Source organism: Macaca thibetana, chromosome 3 (genome assembly GCF_024542745.1).
Source record: "Macaca thibetana thibetana isolate TM-01 chromosome 3, ASM2454274v1, whole genome shotgun sequence".
NCBI classification, from domain to species: domain Eukaryota; kingdom Metazoa; phylum Chordata; class Mammalia; order Primates; family Cercopithecidae; genus Macaca; species Macaca thibetana.
The window spans coordinates 123,873,204-123,890,765 of NC_065580.1; positions in this window are offsets into that span (position 1 = coordinate 123,873,204).

The window sequence follows — 17,562 nt, forward strand, 5'->3', positions numbered from 1 at the left end:
TGATACCAAGGTAAGATAACAATGTAGAAAATATCATTAGGAACACATATTCAAGCTGTTGAAAAATATAAAGTGAGAAAAATCTTGACAAGGACAAAAAAATCTAAATGAAACAACAATAGTGTCAACAGTTCACTTCTCAGAAAAAGAATCTTGGAAACAAGAATACATTGAATAATATCTTTAATGGAGATAAATAAACTGTTAATTTAGAGTAAATTTCTAGCGAAAACACCTCCCCCTTGAACTAACTAAAAATACATACTATAAAAATAAAAATATTTTTCAGATATTGGACATTTGACAACTCTGGACAGTGATCCTTGAGATAAAGGGAAGAGACTGAGCTAAGATTTTCCCAGCTAGCTTCTGGGAGAGTTTCAGGTCACCGACTGGTAAGGACACTCTCAGGTAGAGGCTGGTAGTCTCCCAGAATTCAAGGAATGGAGCCAGGAGGCCAGGAAAGTCAAGGCAGCTACAATTCACAGGGTTAATACCAGAGATGGGTGAACTGCACAGTGGCCAAGCTTCAGAGCTCTGACGGGGGCCCCATGGGCATCTAACATGGGACAGATCAATGCATGTGCTGGCTTACTGAGACCAGGGAAGGAAACACTCACATATTATACATAATATATATACAGAAATATATATATATTTTTCCCATTTTTTCCAAGGATGCTCAGGCCCTAGTCTGCATGGGCTACCATCACAAAGTACTACCTAGGCGTCTTAGACAACAGAATTCTACCTTCTCATAGTCCCGGAGGCTGGAAGTTTGAGGTCAACGTGCTGGCCTGGTTGGTTCTCGGGAGGCCTCTCTTCTGAACTTGCAGATGGCCACCTTCTTCCTGTTCCCTCACATGGTCATCCCTCTGTGTGTGTCTGTGTCCTGATCTCTTCTTATTAGGACACTAGTTGTATTGCATTAGGGCCTGCCCAAATACCTCATTTTAAAGTAATCACTTCTTTAAGTACTCCATCTCCAAATACAGTCATATTATAAGGTACTGGGCATTAGAACTTCCACATATGAATTTGGTTGACACAGCTCAGCTGACAACAGCTCATCTCAGGCTTATTGAAATAAGTAGCTTTCTGAAGTTGGACAAGCCTCAATAAACTGGGTACCCAGGATTCAAACTAAACCCTGTCATCAGAACCCATGGATGTGTGATGAAAACTACCTACCAGTCAGGATTCTAAAATCTTAGAAAATCATTAATAGTAATAAGGTAGGATAGCATCATTAGAATACATTTTCATCTAAAATTCTAACCATTTCTTTGTATGTTTATGCTCTGAAATAAAAAATATGTCATATTACTTCCAATGGCACAACACTTACTAAAGTAAATATAAAAATAAAGGCAGAAAAGATTTTTTCCAATATTCATTTTGTAGAAAAGATTTTTGGGTAGCTATTTCATTTTCATATATGAAGTACACATTTGTACATATTATATAGCAAGTCAAAGATAAATTTGTTTTGAGAAGCTAAATTTACCTAAAATCAAAATGGTTTACATTTATGGGCATAATTTATTGCCCCTAAGCATTGCTTTGATGTGTCCTTATCCTTATTGATCAAAAATACATACATTTACTTTCCTCATTTAGGAATTTTTATGTAGCCATTTTTCATTTGTCAACCCATTTATGGGCAACCCTTCCTGCAAGTCAAATCTGAACACACCAGGCTTACTTGCTGATAACTGTCATGCTTTCCATGACAGGTAAGAATATGGATTTAATGCTTCTCCTTTGCTTCAATTTCCAAGGTAGCAGACTTACTCCGTGTGCACTCTCACAGATACAGCAGTATTGCCTTTAAATATGTATCTATATATGTAGCAGAATACTATTACACAGTCCAGAAATACATTAACATTGTTTTAATTATCTTCCCAAATGAGGAACTCACATCAGATATTATTCATTCTGATACTTCCATTATGAGTTTCATAAAATAATAGTATTGAGAAGATAGATTATTGAGGACATTGAAATTAAGAACCATTGATAAAATTTAAAAATGACATTTTTACAGAAACTCATATTCAAAATGGATAGACATTTATAAAACAGTGAAATAATCCTTTATTAAAACCATTGCTATCTCAAAAAATAAAAATAAAACTCCTTTAAAAGTTGTCAATGTTGGTGATAAGATTAACTTAGAAGGTAAGAAAAATAGAGGCCATAGCTAAGGTTGAAAGATAAGATGGTTTCCCAAGTGCTTTTATTCTTGCTGCTAGTGTTTTTGTTTGTCCCTGAGGAAAGTGTACAGACTTAGATTGTTGCCCTCTGAGTCTCTAAAACAATTAAGAATACGTGAACATGGAATGGTAACCTGTAGAGTCCATGCATTGAATTTCAAGGTCCTAATGGGTGAATATTGTTTATACCTTACACATTCCAGGTCTATCTAGTTGAGACAGGAGCTCTTAAATTCAGATAAGACTATCATTTATGAATGCTTTGGGCTTTATATATCAGTAAATTTTTGTACATTTGAAAGGCTTGCCCGATTATAATTCAATTCCTTTTGGTGAAAAAAAAAAGTATTCTTCTACTAACAGTTTCTAGCAGGTTTTATTTAAAATAAATGAGAGAGGAGAGTGTGAATATTGCTTCCAAAAGCTTATTGGATTCCTGAATCCAAGATATTCACAGTTGTATTTTTCTTTAAATGTATATGAATTTTTATTCTAAGTCTCTTCCATTTTTCAACTATCTCAACATACCTAGCACAATGCTCAGAGCACTGTTACAATATTTAAACTTTTTACATGTCACAACGGGAATTTTAAGAATTACACAGTACAGGTTGGGCGTGGTGGCTCATGCCTATAATCCCAGCACTTTGGGAGGCCGAGGCGGGTGGATCACGAGGTCAGGAGATCAAGACCATCCAAACACGGTGAAATCCCGTCTCTACTAAAAATACAAAAAATTAGCTGGGTGTGCTGGCGGGCCCCTGTAGTCCCAGCTACTCGGGAGACTAAGGCAGGAGAATGGCTCGAATCCAGAGGGTGGAGTTTGCAGTGAGCCAAGATCATACCACTGCACTCCAGCCTGGGTGATAGTGCGAGACTCTGTCTCAAAAAACAAAACAAAACAAAACAACAAACAAAACAACAACAACAAAAAAAACATTACACAGTACAATGGAAGACTTCTAAATATTGGTTGAATGTTTTTAAATGAATTCTGTCAATCATGGATATTCAGTGTATTTCTCAATGAAAATTAAAATGCTTATATAGCAGAGCATTACTTTTGTAAGTTTTTACTGATCTAACAAATGAATAAAGGACCTAAGATATTTTGCCCAAATAAAATTTTCATAGGCCACTGTGGAACTCTAGTTAGGGGATGAGTCCTATGCATAGTCATAGGAAGACCCTTTGCCTGTAACCACCAATTTGGAGAAAGATCTTAGATGCCTAGATACTGCATAGGAACCACAATGGAGTCTGACATGCAGGGTGATATGTAACTATGACATATTCACTGTGGGTAAATAGACCTCTAAGTGGCCCTAGATGATTTTCTAAATGATCCTAGACAACGTTTTATAAATAGACCTAAATGATTGTTGTAGTGTTATTTTAGTTTGAAACAACCAAGACACTATGACCTATGGATGAGATGAGTGACACTAAGCAATGAACAATATTTACTGGAATTCTACCAAATTACAGAAAGTCGTTGTAGCAAACACCCAAATCTCATGTTGAATCACAGTTCCCACAATTCCTACGTCTCATGAGAGGGACTTGGTGGAAGTTCATTGAATCATGGGGGCGGGTCTTTCCTATGCTATTCTCATGATAGTGAACAAGCCTCAGGAAATCTAATGGTTTCAAAGGGGAGTGTCCCTGCAGAAGTTCTGCAGCTTGTCTGCTGCCACGTAAGATGTACCTTTTGCCTTCTGGCACAATTGTGAGGCCTCCTCAGCCACGTGGAACTCTAAGTCCATTAAACCTCTTTTTCTTTATAAATTACAGTCTCTGGTATGCCTTTATCAGCAGTGTGAAATGGACTAATACATTAGTACACAACTCTGTGCAAATGCCAGCACGCCTCATTTGTGCCGGTAGCTGCAGGTTATAAACAGGAAGCAGGAAGTCTCAATAACAGTCCTGACACTGAACCAAATGATAGAGTGTACCCTTATCCAGAAGTGCACTAGAAACAGAAAAGAAAACAAGAACTCTCACAATTACCAGTCTGAACCAAGTGGTAGAATGGGAGAACGTGATGTGGATGACTAGGAGGTCTTACACCCGGATGCTTCAGGAGCTAAAAGCTAGGGAGGGCCAGGCACGGTGGCTCACCGCTATAATCCCACCACATTGGGAGGCCAAGGCGGGTGGATCACCTGAGGTCAGGAGTTTGAGAGCAGCCTGACCAACATGGTGAAACCCCATCTCTACTAAAAAATTTAAAAAATTAGCCAGGCGTGGTGGCATGGGCCTGTAGTCCCAGCTACTTGGGAGTCTTGAGGCACGAGAATCACTTGAACTCAGGAGGTACAGGTTGCAGTGACAAAAGATTATGCCACTGCACTGTAGCCTGGGCGATAAAGCGAGACTGTGTCTCAAAAATAAAAATAAATGAATAAATAAATAAATAAATAAATAAATAAATAAATAAAAACTGGGGAGCACAGTTTCCTCCAGCCACTTCCAAGCATCCAAATCACTGAAATAGAGATCACCTTTTACAGCACAGAACGGTTTTTCACCTTTCCACCTTTATCAAGTTCTTCATATTTTCATGTTACTAAATACTTATCAAGGGACAACTTAAAAGATAGTATTCCCTTTTCAAGATGGTGGGGTAAGAGTTTATGCTGGTTACAAAAATTGTCAATTCACAAAAGTCATATTTTCTTAGTGTGTTCAATAAACTGACATATTTATTATTCATTCTACTCTCATTGATTTTTCTTTGTAAATGGTATTTCATCAAATGTTATTGAATATTTTGTAGACTGTTTTCTCATCACCCTCAGTTTTAAGATATGCTAGATAGTCTTATAGTTGCTGCATCACTGTGATTCTGAGGCAGCTACATCCTTGGAAGGATATACCATACACACTTATCAGTTTAGCCATACTCAAGAAATAAGGTCAAACTAAAATTATAAAAGACACTCAATAAAATAAAGCATAAATTGAAATTTAAAAAAATGTGTTCCCAGTATAATTTTTCCCGGAATAGTAAAAATATATATATGAACTAGTTTTACATTTGTACATTAATACACTTATTTCCAAAATGAGACTATGTTTCAAAGACACTTATTAACAAAGTCCGTTGAAAGCATCAGCTATCTTGGGAAGTGTCATCTCCAGATTTGAGTCATGTTTTAGTGTAATATTTAATCTTGTGTGAGGAGGTTGGAGAAACTACATCAGGACACTAAGGAATGAAGGTCAAAACAACAAATGCAGGGAACTGGATCTGTCATATATTTAACTTCTTAAATATACTGAGTTATAAGGTCAAAAAATGACTGCCAGAACTTCCAGCTTCTGCTGATGGTGTAGACATCTGGAAAATGTGTCTTTATTAAAATTACATTTGAAAACCAGTGATATTCAAGGTCATGACTTTCTGAACCCATCAGAGAGCTGAGGTTGCAGGGCAATTAAATAGTTTGAAATGAAGGAAAGAGAGGTGCCTCCTACAATAACAGAAATGGGCTGTGAACACTGGCTGACCTGTGGCAGAGCACAGAAAGAAGGCAAGGAGGACAGCTCCATGCGGGTAGGCAGAACGTAGCTAAAAGAGTTGGTGGGTTCCTAAAGAGCAAATATAGTTTAGGATGAAAATTGAGTAACCCTAGCAGCCACAGATACAAAGGAAATTTGCTCACTTTTGTAGAGTTTTTTTAATGCACCAGCTCCAAGATGTGGAGTTGATTTAAATAATGGGATTATAGACTTTGAACTGCCACTATCATGAAATGAGACTTCTAAAGCCCTCAGGAGGAAGTGAATGCATGGTGCATTTACAAGAAATGTGAATCACTGAGGGACAGAAATTGGAGTGTGGTAGGCAGCTTCTAAAGTGGCTGTCAGTGATTCCCCCTCCTGGTATTCACTGCCTTGTGTAATCTTTGTCCCTTTCGTGTGTGCTGGACCTGGGGACTTGCTTCTGATTGTTAGAGTGCAGGAAAAGTGATGGAATGTCCATTTAAGATTGGGTTGTAAAGGAAGATTACTTCCGTCCTGCTTACGAGCACTCTGTGTCTCCAGCTCTTCTTATGTCCTGGTCCTCAAGGTCTGCAAGTAGGGGTGGCCCACGTGACAAAGGCCTGATGGCAGCCAATGCCCAACTGCCAGCAAGGAACTGAGGCCTTCAGCACAACAGCCTTAAGGAATTGAACCCTGCTAACAACTCTCAAGTGAGCTGTGAGGTGGATAAATCCCTCCAAAAATCTGTGGCCCCAGCCAGAATCCTGCATGCACCTTGTGAGAGGTCCTGTATCACAGGCCTGGCAAAGCCGTGCCTGCACACCTTGCCCACACAAATGGTGAGATCATCTGTGTGTTGTTTTAGCTGCTAAATGTGGGTTAATCAGAATGTAGCAGTAGATAACTAGAATAGATTTAAAGGGCGAGGTGGGAGACCTGAGAAATATCCCTCAGCGGTCCAGCCTGAGAGAGGGAGTGGCCACTGCTGTGGAGTGGAATCCAACTCTGCCTGGGCCCTTCTCCCCTGAAGTATAGAGGGTTGGGCCAGACCAGTGACTGACACCTCTAATCCCAGAACTTTGGAAGGCTGAGGTGGGTGGATCACTTGAGGTCAGGAGTTCGAGATCAGCCTGGCCAACATGGTGAAACCCTGTCTCTACTAAATATACAGAAATTAGCTGAGCATGGTGGCAGGTGCCTGTAATCCCAGCTACTCAGGAGGCTGGGGCAGGCAAATCACTTGAACCCAGGAGATGGAGGTGGCAGTGAGTCGAGATTGTGCCACTGCATTCCAGCCTGAGCGACAGAGCGAAATCCCATCTCAAAAAAAAAAAAAAAAAAAAAAATAGAGGACTGAAGTCACTGGGTGAAGGCAGTGAACATCAAAAAATATGTATGTAAAGACTAATTAAGGCAGGGAAAAGGAAAAGAATAAACCACCTACCATAGAAGACAACACAGAGCTAAAAGAAAAAGAAAAACAAACAAGTGTCAAATACTTTTAAGTAAATGAAAAATAACATGTTATTAAGTGAACCAAAAGCTGAAAGAATGTATTACCAGTAGACTTACACTGTAAGAGCTCTTAAAGCAGTTATTTAAGCAGAAATGGTACCTGATAATTTCTGTTCTTTTACATTTGCTGAGGAGTGCTTTATTTCCAACTATGTGGTCAGTTTTGGAATAAGTGTGATGTGGTGCTGAGAAAAATGTACATTCTGTTGATTTGGGGTGGAGAGATCTGTAGATGTCTATTAGGTTCGCTTGGTGCAGAGCTGAGTTCAATTCCTGGATATCGTTGTTAATTTTCTGTCTCATTGATCTGTCTAATGTTGACAGTGGGGTGTTAAAGTCTCCCATTATTATTGTGTGGGAGTCTAAGTCTCTTTGTAGGTCTCTCAGGACTTGCTTTATGAAGCTGGGTGCTCCTATATTGGGTGCATATATATTTAGGATAGTTAACTCTCCTTGTTGAATTGATCCCTTTACCATTATGTAATGGTCTTCTTTGTCTCTTTTGTTCTTTGTTGGTTTAAAGTCTGTTTTATCAGAGACTAGGATTGCAATCTCGGATTTTTTTTTTTTTTGTTTTCCATTTGCTTGATAGAACTTCCTCCACCCCTTTATTTTGAGCCTATGTGTGTCTCTGCACGTGAGATGGGTCTCCTGAATACAGCACACTGATGGGTCTTGACTCTTTATCCAATTTGCCATTCTGTGTCTTTTAATTGGAGCATTTAGCCCATTTACATTTAATGTTAATATTGTTATGTGTGAATTTGATCCTGTCATTATGATGTTGGCTGGTTATTTTGCTCATTAGTTGATGCAGTTTCTTTCTAGCATTGATGGTCTTTACAATTTGGCATATTTTTGCAGTGGTTGGTACCGGTTGGTCCTTTCCATGTTTAGTACTTCCTTCAGGAGCTCTTGTAAGGCAGGCCTGGTGGTGACAAAATCTCTCAGCATTTGCTTGTCTGTAAAGGATTTTATTTCTCCTTCACTTACGAAGCTTAGTTTGGCTGCATATGAAATTCTGGGTTGAAATTCTTTTCTTGAAGAATGTTGAATATTGGCCCCCACTCTCTTCTGACTTGTAGAGTTTCTGCCAAGAGACCCACTGTCAGTCTGATGGGCATCCCTTTCTGGGTAACCCGACCTTTCTCTCTGGCTGCCCTTAACATTTTCTCCTTAATTTCAACCTTGGTGAATCTGACAATTATGTGTCTTGGAGTTGCTCTTCTCAAGGAGTATCTTTGTGGTGTTCTCTGTATTTCCTAAGTTTGAATGTTGGCCTGCCTCACTAGGTTGGGGAAGTTCTCCTGGATGATATCCTGAAGAGTGTTTTCCAACTTGATTCTATTCTCCCCATCACTTTCAGGTACACCAATCAGATGGAGTTTTGCTCTTTTCACACAGTTCCATATTTCTTGGAGGCTTTGTTCATTTCTTTTTACTGTTTTTTCTCTAAACTTCTCTTCTCGCTTCATTTCATTCATTTGATCTTCAATCACTGATACCCTTTCTTCCACTTGATCAAATCAGCTACTGAAGCTTGTGCATGTGTCACATAGTTCTCGTGCCATGGTTTTCAGCTCCATCAGGTCATTTAAGGTATCTGAGGGAAGCTAGGATCTACACAAAAGATACAGACTTTTGAAAAACTGTTAAAGTATAGATAAATATGAAAACAAGCTTTTTGGGTTTTATTTATTTTGAGACAAAGTCTCACTCTGTCACCCAGGCTGGTGTGCAGTGGCACTATCTCAGCTTACTGCAACCTCTGCCTCTCAGGTGTAAGTGATTCTCCTGCCTCAGCTTCATGAGTAGCTGGGATTACAGGCACTTGCCACCACACCCAGCTAATTTTTTTTATTTTTCAGTAAAGACGGGGTTTCACCATGTTGGCCAGGCTGATCTCGAATTCCTGACCTCAGGTGATCCACCCGCCTCAGCCTCCCAAAGTATCGGGATTACAGGCACGAGCCACCATGCCGGGACAGTTTTTTGTTTTTTAACATAAACAGAGGTAAAATGTACAACAAAATAGCATAAATACAGGAATTGGAAATGTACCATAATAAGATTCTCATACTGTTGTGAAGCAGCATAATATTACATGAAGGTTGACTATGATTCACTAGAGTTTATGGTGTGTAAAATAAAATAAAATTTCAGAACCCTCTAAATGTATTATGCTAAGCGGAAAGTTAAGCTCTGGAGACTGAGTCAGTGGCATATTTGCAGTTCTACTTCTAAGATTAAACTCTCTCATTGTTCTGGTTCCCATAAATGCCTATGAGAGGCCAGAGACCAGACAGCCCCCTTGCTATCATGGACCTATGGATTAACTGCCTCCTTTATCATTCTGTAACTTTCTCAGACCGGATGGCACGTAACAGGCCATAACAGTTGTATCTTCAGTGTAGAATGTTAAATATAGTTTCCAGAAACAAAAAGACCACCTCAACTAGTCAGATTATTGTAGCTATGCATTATGCCTTACAAAGAAAGATGAAATTCTGTTAAACTTCCCTAAGCTTTGCCTATATAAATAATCCCAGACTTCTACACTTTGGAGCACTGACTTGCATTCTTTGGAATCCATGCTCCTCAATCAGGTGGCTCTTCCTTAAATTGTGTGCTGGAATTAATTTCCTTTAAATCAGATTCTGAACTTTCTGATTATTTTAGATTGACCAATGTAAATCCCAAGAAAATAATGAAAAACTCTAAAGAGGCATAAATAATTAATAATAGCTAGTAGTGAAGATGAAGTGGAATGATAAAATTTACTTGATCAAGAAGCAGGCAAAAAAGGAAACAAAGAGATAAAAATATGCAAAACAACATGATGGTTAATATTTATCCAGTAAACAAACAATTGTATTAAATAAAATATTCTAAATGTATTAATTTAAAAACAGAAATTGCCAAATGGGTTTAAGAAAAAAGGCCCAGTGATGCATTTTTTAAGAGAAGTCTATTTTAAACATAAAGACAAGGACAAGTTAAAAGGCTGAGAAAAAAAAAAATGCAGGCCAGGGGCGGTGGCTCACACCTGTAATCCCAGCACTGTGGGAGGCCGAGGCAGGCAGATCAAGACCATCCTGGCTAACAAGGTGAAACTCTGTCTCTACTAAAAATACCAAAATAAGTGGGGCGTGGTGGTGCACACCTGTAATCCCAGCTACACAGGAGGCTGAGACAGGAGAATTGCTTGAACCCGGGAGGCAGAGCTTGCAGTGAGCTGAGATTGTGCCACTGTACTGTACTCCAGCCTGGGCAACAGAACGAGACTCCGCCTCAAAAAAAAAAAAAAAAAAAGTCCTGTAAATGCTAACCAAGAGACAAGAGCCACATTGAGATAAAATAGACTTCAGAACCAGAAAATTTGTTAGAGATATAAAAGGATAATAAAAGGAATTAATGATAAAGACATCAATTTATCAAGACACTACAGTCCTAAATGTGTACGCACCTAACAACAGAGCTGCATGATACATGAGTCAAAAACTGAAAAAAACTGAAAGGAGAAATTGACAATTGCTCAAATATGTATATACACATAATATCATGCCCAATGTGATTTATCCTGAGAATGCATGCAGAGTTGGTATTTACAAAAAGGTATCTCCACATCAATCAATGGAAAATAACAGAGTCCAAAAATGGATGCAATCATATATGGCTAATTGGTTTTCAACAAAGGTACAAGGGCAATTCAATGGATAGGCAACAGTCTTCTCAAAAAATATGCTTGATCATTTGAACATTCCTACACAAATTAATTAACCTTGATTCACACCACATACTTAATATAAAAATTAACTTGAAATGGATCATACACCTAAATATAAAACCTAAAATTATAAAATTTCGAGAGGAAAACAGGATAAAATATGTTTGGCCTTGGTTTAGAAACACATTTCTTAGTTGTCATCCCAAAAGCATGATCATTGAAATAAAATATTTGATAAACTGTACTTTATTTGTTTGTTCAATTATTTATTTATTTCTGAGATGGAGTTTCACTGTTGTTGCCCAGGCTGGAGGGCAATGGTGTGGTCTCAGCCCACTGCAAACCCTGCCTCCCGGAGTCAAGCAATTCTCCTGTCTTAGCCTCCCAAGTAGCTGGGATGACAGGTGCCTGCTGCCACACCCGGCTAATTTTTTCGTAATTTTAGTAGACACGGGGTTTCACCATGTTGGCGACGCTTTTCTTAAACTCCTGATCTCAGGCGATCTGCCCACCTTGGCCTCCCACAGGGCTGGAATTATAGGCATGAAACACTGTGTCCAGCCAACTCTACTAAAATTAAGGCATTCTGATTTTTAAGAAGGATTATTAAAAATTAAAAGAGATGATGAAAACTGAGGAAAATGTGTGCAAAACACATTTCCAGTAAGAGATTTGTATTCAGAATAAACAAAATCTCACAACTTAGTTACAATAAATTGTTGATTATTCAATGTGGGCAGGGAGATGACAACAGAAGGCCACCAGGGAATTCCTTTTTGGCAGTGGGACTGGGCTATTACCTTGATTATGTTGGTTGTTACACGGATGTGCACTTTATCAAAACATGCACAGCTACAAATTAAAATGGTTGTATTTTACTGCAGGTAAATCATACCTCAGTAAACCTGATAGAAAATAAAATAAAATAAAACTACTGCCAAAAAACCTGGTATATATACTACAGCAGAAAACACATTATGTATTTAAACATTTATTTAAAGATGATTAGTTTCTATCTTTATAATTCTCCAGCATATTAATATGTTCTCTGATTTAGAAATATGAAGTTTTCACAAACTTAATATAAAAATTTAAAATATGTCATTTAATTTTTGCTAAACAGATAAGGTGTGTTTTGTTATATATTCCTTCCAGATTATTTTTCTTACTTGTCACTTAACAATATTTCTATCTATGTATTATGCTAGTCTCTGGCAAATAGTGATCTTCAAAATGCAGTGGTTTCTAGAAAATAACTATGGTGTAATTAGGATTTTCAATTCTTATGTGCCATTCCTGATACAATAAAAAACAAAAACCAGGCTTTGAAGGCAAGCCCATATGATTTTAAATTCCCATTCTTGGTCCTTCTCACTCTTATACTTTTATGCCCTATCTGTGTGAATGTACATTTATATTTATAACACATGGTATTAGTGAATGTTGATTCAGTGCATAAGTAGAACAAGTTTGCCACCCTATCATATATTGTCAATAAACAATAGTTCTTTTTTTTTTCCTCAGGAGAAAAGCTTGAAAGTTTATCTCTTCATGTGATGTTCAACTCTTATTCCACAATTCCTGTGCCAGCCTGGTCTTGTTTGTATACTGCAAAATAGAACACATGGAAAAAAAAGAAGATTTAGTCTACGTGATTTTAAAAATAATCACCTTTTAAGACCTTTATTTTATACATTTAAAATTAGTGTAATATTTATTTTACAAAACTTGAGAAAATTGACTTGAGAAAATTAAATAAAACAATGCTTGGGAAGACAATGTGTAAAATTAAGTGCTATTTGATGATTTATTATTACTATATTAATCAAAGCACAATTAATATGTGAAAGGCATATTATTGACAAAATCTTGCTAAAAAACTCATTCATTTATATATTTCATTAAAATTTAAGCCCTGTTAGATCATTCAGTTTAGAAAGAAAATAGAAATAAGTAGCATCAAAATGGAGATTGTGAATAAATAATTGGAAAATACAATTAATATTTAAAGCTACTTACATTTCTATTCAATATTCTTCAGTTAATAGTAAGTTCAATGTTCGTAGGTATTAAGACATTTATGCACATCAAATAAAATAAGAATGTATATATATACAATATAACTTAAAAAGTCATTACAGCCTTCTTTACCAATACCCTTACGAAAAATCCAAATCTTAATTTCAAACTTTATTCAGTGAATGAACTAACCAAGTTGGTAAAACTTGATTAATTGTTTCAATGACCAAAAATTGGTCATATTTGGTGACCAACTGAAAAGAATCATGCCAGTTTGAGAATAGGCCCAATCATTTATGCCAATGAGGATTATTTTCATATTAAGCCATTTATGCCTGAAGTTACAATTTTTTGAATTTTTGCATTGAGACCTTGGCAATGACCTTGAATGGTAGGATATAAATAACTCCCACAGGCTTAGTGTTCCAATAATGCAACACTAGGCATAAATGGGCTTAGCAAAAATTTCTATCAATTATTTTTTCCTGAGGATGAACTCAGAACAGGAAAAAAGATTCAATGTAAAGATCAGAAGCAAAAGAAATAGGGAAGACCCTGGACAAAAGTTAACTAAAATGTTAATAAATAGACCCAGAAATACAAACTAAACTAAATATATCTCTTTATTCTGTGATTGTTTAGATCACTGACAGATTAGACCAGATTAAAATTAGTAGAGAAAGAGTACATAACCCTAAACTCTCAAAAAACTCTTCCAGCTAATAGATAAATCCATTAAAGTTGTAAGATACTAGGTCAATATAAAAATTAGTTGTGTTTCTATACAATAGCAATGAACAATCTTAAATGAAATTAAGAAAATAAACTCCATTTAAAATAGTAACAAAAAGAACTATATTTAGGAATACATTTAACTGAATAAATATGAATCTTACAAAAACTATAAAGCTATAAAACTGTTGAAAGATATCAAAGACAATCTAAATAAATGGAAAGGCATCTATGTCCATGGATTGAAAGATAATATTGTTAACATGATAATACTCTCCAGATTCAATGCAATTTCTAGCAAAATTCTAACTGCCATTTTGCAGAAATGGATAAGCTATTCCTTAAATCCATGTGGAAGTGTAAGGGACCCAAAATAATCCAAGAAATATTGAAAAAACAAAGAACACAGTTGGAGAACTCACAATTCCTAATATCAAAACTTAATACAAAGCTACAGTAATAAATACACTGTGATAGTCATATAGGAACAGATATGCAAAACAATGAAGGAGAATAGCGATCCCAGAGATAAACCCTTACATCTGTGATTTTGAGAACGTTACCAAGTACATTCAGTGAGGAAAGAATCATCTTTTCCACAAATGCTGTTGGGACAAATAAATATCTACATGTTTTAAAAAAATGGATTTGGACTCCTACTTTACATCATATTCAAAAGTCAATCAAAGACCTGAATGTACAAGCTAAAACTATAAAGCTTTAGAACACATAACTATAATTCTTTGTAACTTCAGGCTAAGCAAAGATTTCTTAGATGTGAAAATAGAACCACAAGTGACCAACGAATAAATGCATACATTGAATTTTATATAAATTAGAATCTTTATTCCATCAAAGAATACTATCAGGAACATAAAAAGACAACCCATGATATGGGAGAAAATATTTACAAATAGATATATAAAATAGATATGAAGAAACTGAAACCTGCATGTGTTACTGGTAAAAAATCCAAAATAGTTTAGCAGCTATGGAAAACAGTTTGGCAGTTCATCAAAAAGATAAACCTATAGTTACCATGGGGTCTAAAACTTCCACCCCTAGTTATACACTGAAAAGAATTAAAAACGTGTGTGTGCAAAAACGTATATATATGTGTGTGTGTGTGTTTGTTGTAGCATTATTAATAATAGCCAAACAGCAGAAAGCCAAACCAAAATGTCTATCAATTTATAAATGGATAAACAAAATGTGGTATACCTCAGAAATATTGAGGGATAATATCGAGCCATAAAAAAATGAAGTCCCAGGGCTTTCTACACCATGGATGAACCTTGAAAACATCGTTAAGTTAAAAAAGGAAACAGACAAATAAGGCCATATATTGTATGATTCCATTTACAGAAAATGTCCAGGATAGGCAAATCCATGAAGCCAAAAAGTAGATTAGTGGATATCAAGGGTTGGGGAAGCAGTGAGAGTGGAGAGTGACTTCTAATGGGTATAAAACTTAGTTTTTAGGTGTTTCTGCAGAAAGAAAAATAAAACTCAAGCAGGATTACAGGTGTTGGCTGTGTGTGCCCTGCTGGCAAAGGAGGTACACACCGAGGGCATATAGGTAAGACACTGATAGCGTCTGCCATAGCATGTGTGTCAACCCAAAAGGAAAATACATCAAAGAACAAGTGTCATACTTAAACAGAAAGACAACGTGGACCAAATGAAAACACCCGTAAAGAATCTGAGTTGTACCAGTTATCCCAATGAAGTATGATTGAAAGAACCCCTTTTCAGTCACAAAGAAGGTGAAATCATTTAGAAATATAAGATCATGTATTATATACATGAACACATAAACTACAGTCAAGAATAGGACATCAAGCTGGGCACGGTGGCTTGTGCCTGTAATCCCAGCATTTTGGAAGACTAGGTGGGCAGATCAACTGAGGTCAGGAGTTCGAGACTGGCCTGGCAAACATAGTGAAACCCCATCTCTACTAAAAGTACAAAAATTAGCTGTGTGTGGTGGCGTACTCCTATAACCCCAGCTACTCAGGAGGCTGAGGCAGAAAAATTGCTTGAACCCAGGAAGCAGAGGTTGCAGTGAGCTGAGATTGCACCACTGTGTTCCCCGCTGGGTGACAGAGTAAGGCTCCATTAAAAAAAAAAAAAAAAAAAAAAAAGGACATCAAACATAAATTGTATCTATTTGCATAAACGAAAGTTGAAGTCATCAGAGTAATCCATGCAGTTGCGTGAACTTGACTTTGGAGCACCCAATGTCTCCTCTGGAGAATACAAAATACCAGAAAACCAGAGTCAAGCATGTTTCTGCCATGAGATACCTTTATTCCTCACCCACCTCAAGATTCATGGCAGACACACCTGTAACAAAAGACAGATTCACAAGACAAAAGCATGCATATTTATTTGAAATAAGTTTTAGATTAAACAGAGTCTTCAGAAATAAAGACTCAAAAAATGAACAAACCTGTGTATTTTTCATGCTAGATTTGGTTAGGAAGCCATAGAGTAGTATGATTAGATAAAAAGGCAGGATCTGATGGCAATAAATTGGGGGAACTTCGCAAGTCCCGTTTGTTCAGACTCATTCCTTCCTTCCAGCCACAGGGAGAGCACCCCTGGAATGCCGGCTTTAAGACCTGCTTCAGGGAAGAGAGGGTGAGAGAAGGCCAAGAGTGACCTTCCTGCTTTTGCTGTTTTCTCAAAGCCAAGGTGTCATATTTTGGAGGAGCCTGTCCTGAATCCCATCTCTGTACAGAAAGACAAAAAGGTTTTGCTCTAAATAAAGTAGTTAATTTACTAAACAAATGATTTCAGCACTTGCATAAACTGTAACTAACCTATTGCTCCGAAGCACCTGACCATGAAAGTGGGATGACTTTGTGCTCTAGACACTGAGATGCGGCAGGCTGTAGGAGGATTCCAGCTCACGTAGCTAGGAGAGGGCAGAGCTGAGACTTGTACAGAAGCCCTTTGATTTTTGAGGCCTGGCTTTTAATCTCCAGGCTATGCTGTTTGCATAAAATTAACCGAAGCATTATATTCCCAATAAATTGTCAACCCTTTCTTTCCTTGGCCACAAATGAAAGTATTACTTCAAATTTCATTGTTTTATTTGTATTGTTCAAATTCGACTACATAAGATGTTATGTTTTTATTTTCAGCATATTTATTTTATAAATAAATGACCTCATTAATAATAGTCGTATTAATTTAAATGAACTTGGGTCAGAGGAATCATTCTTTTAAAGCCAGAATAATCATCTTTTAATTAATTTATTTATATTCTCTGGAACTCTCATTTTTGTTTTCTTATTTCTATTTAATGACTTCACTTAGGTTTCCTTTCTGACAGGCAGGAAATTTAGATGTTCAAGAGATTATATTTACCAGGAAAAAATAATTTAAGGTACTTTGAACTTGAAAAAAGACAACAAATTTTATAAAACAAATAGATTAGAAGTAAACCCAGACTCTTGCTGTCCTACTAATTTACACCTGGGCAAGTCCATAATTTTGATAAACGATATCTTTGGAATAGCCAATTTATCAGAAGAGAAAGGACAGCTTGGCGGTGTTAGGATTCCCTGAGCTGGAGAGGGCTGAGCCCACAGGGGCAGGTGGTCAGTTATAGTAACAGGACAAACACAGGCAGGCCTCTTCTCCCTCACTAGGCCCAGGAAGCCAGAGCCCAAGCAGAGGAAGCAATGACTCCCTTTCTCCCTGCTTCCAATGGAGTGGAGCCCTAGTCCAGGGTCAGGCAGATCTGTGCAGATGTGGGGGTCTTCTCACCATCGAGGGAACCCCAAACAAAATGTTCTTGCAGTTTTCTGGGCCCTGGAATAAAGGAGAAGGGTGAGGGAAGAGGGTTAA